The sequence below is a fragment of the Rhinolophus ferrumequinum genome, chromosome 12 (assembly GCF_004115265.2).
Source record: "Rhinolophus ferrumequinum isolate MPI-CBG mRhiFer1 chromosome 12, mRhiFer1_v1.p, whole genome shotgun sequence".
Lineage (NCBI taxonomy): Eukaryota > Metazoa > Chordata > Mammalia > Chiroptera > Rhinolophidae > Rhinolophus > Rhinolophus ferrumequinum.
Window position 1 is genome coordinate 18,155,351 of NC_046295.1, and position 6,839 is coordinate 18,162,189.

The window sequence follows — 6,839 nt, forward strand, 5'->3', positions numbered from 1 at the left end:
TTTTGGTAAACGTGTTAGCCTTAATAATTTCCTCAAACATTACCTATCAACTCTCCATTCCCTCATTCTCTCTGTTCTTTTCATCTGGCACTTCTATTAGATTTTATGTTTGTTCTCCTATACTCCATTTCATTTAACATTTCTTGCATATTCACTCTCTGTCTTTCTCTGCCCACCCTCCTCTCTTATTCTGGGTATTTCTTCAGGTCTATTATCTGGTTGACCAACCTTCTCTTGTTGTGTTTACCTATTATTTAACTCTTCCAATGATTTTTATTTTTAATGGCTATAGTTTTCATTTCTATAATTCTATGTTGTTTTCTAAAGTATATTTAAAACCACACATATATTTACCTTTTATCATGTTTTCATTTCCTTTGTCATCTTATACTTATTTGACAATTAGAGCTGATGTCTCTATTATCTCAAGTTCTTAGGAATTTAACCTCGCTATCTCTTTATCTTCTGATATTTGTTCATGCATTTTGAGTTTTGTATTTTGGAAAATGAGTTCATTTTAAGTGGGGCTTTACCTATAAAAATCTTGTGTAGCCTGTGGGTTAGCTGAATCCCTCCAGAGCATTTTGCTTCTGTTTGTTTCTTTCAGGCCTCACAAGAATATTACCAGCCTATAATAAGTTGTTTCTTGCTTGGAGGTACAGAGACCATGGAACTAAAATGAATACCAAACCAACTTGAAGGCAAACTTTCTCACAAGATGATTCTCCTACCCAAAGCCATTTATGGCAGCAAGTGGCACAATCATATACATTGCCATCTCCCTTTGCAATATTTTCTAGGACCTCCTCTGTCAGTTTATAGTTCTTCAAGAGATCTGATTCTGTGTGAGAACTTCAATTTTGATTTCTTGCTTTCTTAGTCTCAAGGTCTTCTCCATCAGTGAGTGGATATGACCCAAATATTGATCCCTAATATCCGAAACTCCCCCTCCCATCCTCTTACTGCTTTGTTTTTAGGTTCTACCTTGTTTTGGAGCCTTTGGAAATTCTTTCACTTTATTGAAATCACCTATACACTTAACGGAATGTTTGCTACATGTTTTCCAGTACTTCTAATTTTCTGTGGTGAAAGATTTTCACATTTTTTAGTCCTCCCTATTCTTGGAAAACTCAGTGATTGTGTGTGTGTGTGTGTGTGTGTGTGTGTGTGTGTGTGTGTGTGTGGTGAGTAATTACAAATATTAATGGAAAATTTTGGGAAAAACATCACCAACCTAAACCAATAACTCTTTTGAAGGTATGTTGACTATAATTTATTGGCTTCTTTTCATTAAGGAATAATAAAAATAAAAATCTCATGATATTAGCTCTAAGCAATTTTACATTTTCCTCCCAAAAATGACAAATTCTGAGCAACGTTGACCCTAATGATGTTCTAAGGAGGTTGAGACAATTATATGCTGAAAATATGGTGTTAAAAATCAGTCCTTCTTTCCAGACAAGATGGCAGAGAGCGAGACTGGAGTAACTCCGGGGCAGCTGCATCTTATTTGCCAGGATCTCATCACCTTGGATGTTACCAAGTTGATGCCACTTTCACACGAAGTTATCAGCAGATGAGCCGTAATTAATACAGGTAAAATTGGTCATGTAGCTCATGGGAAATTCACAGTTGTAAAAACTATTTCTAAACTTCACACTGTCAGGTTCAAAAATGAACTAGAAAGAAATATTGCAATCAAGCGTGGATATGCTAATGCTAAGCCTTATAAATTTGATGACTCAAGCTGCTCTCCTCCAGAATGCTATAGATCTTGTGGAAGTAGAACACCCAATCAGTTTCCTACAGACACTCCAGGGACCAAAGGGAATCTCAAATTAGTCAGAGACCTCTCCTTTGTTGACTGCCCTGGCCTCGATGCACCTCTCCTTTGATTGCTGGTAATGAGTCTTGTCCTCAGCCTCAGGCTTTTGAACACTTCGCAGCTACAGAAATCATGAAACTGAAGCATGTTTTGGTTCTATAACATAAAATTGGTTTGGTAAAAGAAAGCCAGGCTAAAGAACAGTATAAACAGATTCTTGCATTTGTACAACGTATGGTAGCAAGAGCTCTTATTCCAATTTCTACTCGGCTGAAATACAATGTTGAAGCTGTCTGTGAGTGAAGTTGTGAAGTTGTGTCTGTGAGTGAAATGTGAAGTTTTCTGTGAGAAGAAAATTCCAGTACCCCCAAGAGATTTTATTTCAGAACCCCGACTTATTCTTATTAGGTCCTTTGATGTCAACAAAGCTGGCTGTGAAGTTGATGACCTTAAGCGGGGAGTAGTGTGTGGATGTATTCTAAGAGTGGTGTGAAAGGTGGGCCAGACTGTAGAAGTCAGCCTGGTATTATTTCCAAAGATAGTGAAGGAAAACTCATGTGTAAATCAATCTTTTCCAAAATTGTGTCACTGTTTACAGAACAAAAAATCTTCAGTATGCTGCTCCAAGTGGTCTTATTGAAGTAGGAACAAAAATTGACCCCACTTTGTGCCAGGCTGACAGAATGGTGGGGCAGGTACTTGGTACAGTTGGAGCTTTACCTGAGATCTTCACAGAATTGGAAATCTCCCATTTCCTGCTTAGACACTTGCTAGGTGGTAGGTAGATGCACTGAAGTGATAAGAAAGCAGGAAATGTACAAAAGTTGTCTAAGGAGGAAGTGCTCGTGGTGAACATAGGACCTTTGTCGAAAGGAAGAAGAGTTTGTGCAGTTGAGGCTTGATTTGGGCCAAATCATTTTGACTAATCCTGTGTGCACAGTAGTAGAAAATAATGCCCTTAGCCAAACAGTTGAGAAACACTGCTGTTTAATTGATTGAGGTCAAATAAGAGGAATGACAATAAAACCAACAGTAGATGATGACTGAAGAATTCCAGTTCAATAATACATTTGGATAATGTCAGATTTTTTCTTAACAACCTAGGAGTTATATTTTCAAAGCAATCCTGGGGAATGAATTTCACAGCTCATTACATTAGTAATAGTTGTTATTCTCATTTTTTGGTGATGAAAATTTAACCTCTAGTACTAAAATAAGGTCTACAATAAATGCAAAAATTGGCATAATGTTGGAGTGAGTTACATTCTACCAGAAATTAATCATTACTAAATAATGCCTAATTTATATATCAATGCAGGTTTGAAATGAAACTTTGCTACAACTAGCCTTTGCTGTAGGACACATACCGCTGAACCTGTTTGAAATAAAGTTTTTCTTCTTATATTAATGATTCATCTTTGAATAGCTCCAGGCCTGAAAGGATTGTTATACCAGTAAAAACTTGAAGATACAAATTCTTGAAAACTAGTTTCCCTTTGTTTCATTTTTTTTTTTTCATTTTTTTTTGGGGTGGGGGAATATTGGGGAACAATGTGTTTTTCCATGAGCTCCAAGGCCAGTTCCAGTTTTCAGTCTAGTTGCAGGGGGCACAGCCCACCATCCCTTGCGGGAATCCAGCCCGCAACCTTGTTGTTAAGAGCCCATGCTTTAACCAAGGAGCTAACCAGCCACTCCCCTTTGCTTCATATTTTATGTTGCTTTATCTTTGCAATTTTGAGTGAAAAGAAATTAATAATTAATAATTCAAATAAAATTATCCTTTACAGCAAAAATTAAATCAATCCCTATCAATCAGCAGCAACAAACACCAAAACAATTTCTTGCATCATCAGATACCTCTTTCTGCCCTGAATTTTTTTTTCTTTCTCTGCTTCATCCTAGCTCTGATGTCTAATGTGTATTTTTTTATTTTTAGTGAGTCTGGATTGTTTGTTCATGCTGTTTAATAATTACCAAGGCCTGTCTGCATTTACCGGCAAACAAGTGACTCACACAGTGCCTGGGTAAATGAAGCAAGAGCAGTAGACAAGCGTTTTCGATGCAAGTATGGAGAGAAGCCAAGAGTGCCCCAGGACAGAGGGCAGCTCTGGGAGCAGCTGAAAGGGACCTCCTTCTTTGGCCAGGGACTTTGCTCTGTATTTTCCATCTCTTCTCCTTCTGGAAACATTTCTTTCTAATTCCACACATTATATTATTAGTAGAGGACATTTTAGACACTGGTTTAGGTTTGGCCTTGGTGATTCTTTTTACAGTCTTAGGATATATGTTTCAAGCTAACCTGTCCATATAAGCCAAGGATCATCCTTTTACAACAAGCCTAAGCATGCCTCACGCATGCTTATTGGCAACCATACTCTAAATATATACTGTACTTGCACCTGCCTTCTGAAATAGCCTGCAACCGAAGTCATTTAACACAGGAGGCTCCACACAATGCCACAGAAAGAAACAGGCAGTTATGGAATCCTCCTTCCTTATTCACACTCAGGGAATACTCAGAAGACAACAGAGCCTATTTTGAAATGGTTATGCATGTAGTTGAATTAATCTTCCCAATAAATTCTAATAATTATTACAAGTTTCACTTCTTCATATACACCTGTCACTTTTGAGATTTTTATATTTTGGTGGAAATTTCAGTTTATATTCATATAGTGACAATTTCTTTGTAAAGCAAACAAACATTATGCGTTAATATTTATGTTCTTGACATAATCATTTGCTTTTTTAATTGATGAACTCAGTTTAGTAAGAGCCCTTAGGGATAATATAAAGGATTGGCTATTCTATCCACTCCTCCAGGAATTCTGGATTCTACTCCTCAATCAAGTTAAATTGATCCAAGAAAGCTTGATGTATTAAGAGCTTCTACTGAAAACAGTATATAAAGGCAGGGTTATAATACATCATTGGATTGAGAATAGTTAGGTAAGTAAGTCAATATGGGCACAAGTAACTTCTTTTAGAACTCAATGTAATTTATTTTTTAAAAAATGAGAGTGGACATACAATAGTATATTAGTTTCAGGTGTACAATATAGTGATTTGACATTTGCATTCCTTACAATGTGATCACCACAATGCTGAGTAACCATCTGTCACCATACAAAGTTATTATGATAATATTGACTATTTTCCCTGTGCTGTATAGTACATCCCCATGACTTATCATTTCTTTTATAACTGGAGGTTTGTACCACTTATTCCCCTTCACCCTTTCGCCCATCCCCCCAGTCGCCTCCCCTTTGGCAACCATCAGTTTGTTCTCTGATGATTCTATTTCTACTTTGTTTCACTAGGTTCCACATATAAGTGAAATCCTACAGTATTGGTCTTTCTCTGTCTGACTTATTTCACTTAGCATAATACCCTCTAGGTCAATCCATGTTACAAATGGCAAGATTTCATTCTTTTTTATGGCTGAGTGATACTTCATTGCATACCACATCTTTATTTATCCACTGATGGACACTTAGGTTGCTTCCATATCTTGGCTATTGTAATGCTGCGATGAACATAGGAGTGCATATATCTTTTCTAATTAGTGTTTTTGTTTCCATGGGGAAATACCCAGAAGTGGAATTTCTGAGTCATATGGTAGTTACAAGTAACAATTTGCAATCTTAGCTTAAGCCCTTCCCAGGATTGACTTCATTGATCACACACAAACTCAGAGGTGGACGATCTATAGTTATTGTCAAGGACATTTATCATCTATTTTGGCTGCCCAACAGCAAAACCACTTTTTCATGTCTGCAGAATTCCTAATCTTATAAATATAAACGTCTGGTTTATATAACAGGAACTAAAAATGCCAGATACTTAATTTCTCTTCCTGTTTTGCAGCTAAGGCACAGACATATGACCTAGGCTCTATCAATCAGAAGCTGCCATAATAGGATTTGACACTGGCTACACTAGATCTGCACGTGGAAGTGACAGTATCTTCAGCTCTGGAGGGAACAGTTCTTTCTCCAGACCAATTCTGAAACATCTTTCAGTGCGTTTTTCCCTAGCGGGTTAGCCTTGAGCCTGGACCTCTGTCCATCATTGTGGATTCGGTGAGCTATCCAAATATCTATGTAGTGAATTACTTTTTTTTTGCTTACTCAGCTGCAGACGGCGTCTGTTTCTTGCATGTAAGAATCCACACTGACAGCTATTTCTTGTGTAATTTTTACTTAGGAATTTATTGTGGATTTAATATGTTGCCTCATTTCTACTAATGAGCACTGTGTAACATTTGTCATACTTCCTCCTTTTTACTTTTCTTGGCAGCTAAAAATCTCAGAATCAAATTTGGAACTTGATCATAGTACAGAGTAACTCTTGCCACTAGTATAATTAGCTTATTTACCTTTGCTTTCCATCCCCCCTCTGTTTTTTTTTTTTTTTTTAATTAATTTTACTTGTATTGTGATGCTATTGGTTGCAAGCATCCTATCAGAAAACTTCACAGGTCTTTCCAGGCCCATGTGGGTTCCCCAAATTCCCATTCCATCTGTGTGACTGGCTCCTGGGTCTTGGTCTTCTTTTCTTGTTTTTGCAGCTGTGATTACTCTTTTATTTTCCTCCACACACCTAGCAAAGTGTGTGGGGAGGGGAGTGATGTAGTCTCCACAGCCACTCGATTTCATCTCTTTGACTCTTAAGAAAAGCTCCTTTAAGGATTTTATAGTTAATAACAATAGGAAAAGCTACAGCAAAATATAAGCAGCCAAGATTCCACCAATTGTTTGTGCCCGATGTGTGATTCTTTCTGAGATAGTCAAAGTGCTATTAGAACTCTGCCTCCCTTTTAATTTTCAAGCTTCACTAAACTTCCTCATACTCTATTAAACTTAACATTGATTTTGTCATGAAATAATACAAAATGTTTTAATAGCTCAACTGTCTAAAAAATTTTTTTTATCAAAATTGCATTGGACGGTTTACCTTAAGGAAAACTAACGATTTTGTAACACTGAGTCTTTCTATCCATGAAGACCACTCC

General features: G+C 37.0%; 1 pseudogene; it reads left to right on the plus strand.

Annotated features, from left to right (window-relative positions):
* Positions 1-1,463: 1,463 nt before the first annotated feature.
* LOC117032306 (eukaryotic translation initiation factor 2 subunit 3-like) lies at positions 1,464-2,872 on the plus strand (annotated as a pseudogene).
* The last annotated feature ends 3,967 nt before the right edge of the window (positions 2,873-6,839 follow it).